This window comes from Etheostoma spectabile, chromosome 22, assembly GCF_008692095.1.
Source record: "Etheostoma spectabile isolate EspeVRDwgs_2016 chromosome 22, UIUC_Espe_1.0, whole genome shotgun sequence".
Taxonomy (NCBI): domain Eukaryota; kingdom Metazoa; phylum Chordata; class Actinopteri; order Perciformes; family Percidae; genus Etheostoma; species Etheostoma spectabile.
The window spans coordinates 4,418,085-4,420,468 of record NC_045754.1 but is presented as its reverse complement, the minus strand read 5'-3'; positions in this window follow the sequence as shown (position 1 = coordinate 4,420,468).

Genomic DNA, 2,384 nt, shown 5'->3' with positions numbered 1-2,384 from the left:
CTGGACCTCCAGTCAGCCCCAAGAGGGGGTCTGACCGGCCCTCCTCTGAGGGATCAGGTGTGGGGCAGACCTGAAGGTCAGTCCGCCACAAGAGAGGGCTCAACCGGCTCTCCCCCGTGGGATCAATGACCATGCCCCAAGGTTGTGGCTTAGAAAGGTAAGGGACAGGACCAGATCCCCAATAGACCCCAACGCCTCTTAACTGGAGCCGAGCTGGGTCGGAGCCTCCGCTCCGGCAGCTGGAGGCAGCGGCCTCGGTTGAGACGGGCCTGCAGGAGCTGCTGGCCTGGAGCCTCCCTGCCCGAGGCCCTGACCCCAGTCAGCCCCAAGAGGGGTCTGACCGGCTCTCTCTGAGGGATCAGGTGGGGGCAGACCTGGAGGTCAGTCCGCCACAAGAGAGGCTCAACCGGCTCTCCCCGTGGGATCAATGACCAAGGTTGTGGCTTAAAAGGTATAAGGCAGGGACCAATCCCCAAACGACCCCAACCGGTCTTAACTGGAGCCAATGGTCGGAGTCCGCTCCGGCAGCTGGGCCGGCGGCCTGGGTGAGACTGGGCGCTGCAGAGCTGCTGGCCTAGGAGGCCTCCCTGCCCGAGGCCCTGACCCCCAGTCAGCCCCAAGAGAGGGTCTGACCGGCTCTCCTCTGAGGGATCAGGTGTGGGGCCGACCTGGAGTTCAGTCCGCCACAAGAGAGGCTCACAGGCTCTCCCCCGTGGATCAATGACCAAGGTTTAGTGGCTTAGAAGGTATAAGGGACCAGGGACCAGATCCCCAAACAGACCCCAACGGGTCTAACTGGAGCCAAGCTGGTGGAGCGTATCCGCTCGGCAGCTGGAAGCCAGCGGCTGGGTGAGACTGGCGCTGCAGGAGCTGCTGGCCTAGGAGGCCTCCGCCCGAGGCCTGACCCCCAGTCAGCCCCAAGAGAGGGTCTGACCGGCTTCTCCTCGAGGGGATCAGGTGTGGGCCAACCTGGAGGTCAGTCTCCACGACAGAGGGCTCAACCGGCTCTCCTCCGTGAGATCAATGACCAAGGTTTGTGGCTTAGAATCCTGCTCAGCGATGGACCCCGACGGCCCTGACGGAAATTAGGATAGCACCAAGAGATCCACAAGAGACCATGGGACGACGACAGACGACATGACGACACACGTGTAAAGGGCAAGTACTGAGAACTCTAGCCCCACCTAGAGTCAAGTGCTGGTAACCTCTGACTCTATAACACTGTAATAAGGAGTAAAGCTCTCTACTTCCAGCGGCCCACAAGTAAGTTGAGTTTGAGACCCCTGCTCTACAGGATGGACCCCAACGGCCCTGACGGAAATTACGATAGCACCAGAGAGATCCACAAGAGACCATGGGACGACGACAGCGACAATGACACACATCCGTGTAAAAGGGCAGAGTACTGAGAACTCTAGCCCCACCTAGAGTCAAGTGCTGGTAACCTCTGACTCTATAACACTGTAAATAAGGAGTAAAAGCTCTCTACTTCCAGCGGCCCAAGTAAGTTGAGTTTGAGACCCCTGCTCTACAGGATGGACCCCGACGGCCCTGACGGAAATTACGATAGCACCAGAGAGATCCACAAGACCATGGGACGACGACAGCGACAATGACGACACATCCGTGTAAAAGGGCAGAGTACTGAGAACTCTAGCCCCACCTAGAGTCAAGTGCTGGTAACCTCTGACTCTATAACACTGTAAATAGGAGGTAAAAGCTCTCTACTTCCAGCGGCCCACAAGTAAGTTAGTTTGAGACCCTGCTCTACGGAGGACCCCACGGCCTGACGGAAATTACGATGCACCAGAGAGATCCACAAGAGACATGGGACGACGACAGCGACAATGACAACACATCCGGTAAAAGGGCAGAGTACTGAGAACTCTAGCCCACCTAGACTCAAGTGCTGTAACCTCTGACTCTATAACACTGTAATAAGTGAGTAAAGCTCTGCTACTTCCAGCGGCCCACAAGTAAGGTTGGTTTGAGACCCCTGCTCTACAGGATGGACCCCGACGGCCTTACAATTACGATAGCACCAGAGAGATCCACAAGAGACCATGGGACGACGCCAGCGACAATGACGACCATCCGTGTAAAAGGCAGAGTACTGAGAAACTCTAGCCCACCTAGAGTCAAGTGCTGGTAACCTCTGACTCTATAACACTGTAAATAAGGAGTAAGCTCCACATGATGACATAAACGAAAATCGAAAGAGAGGTTATTGTCTGATGCCTACAGAGTATGACAACGGAGGAATGTTATAAGTATATTCAATTACTATATTCAACTGCTTGCTGTGTACATATGTGGGTGATTGTCACACTGCTACGCTCTGGCGGGTGCCCAGCTACTCCTGCTGTTGCCTTGTAACGCCCACA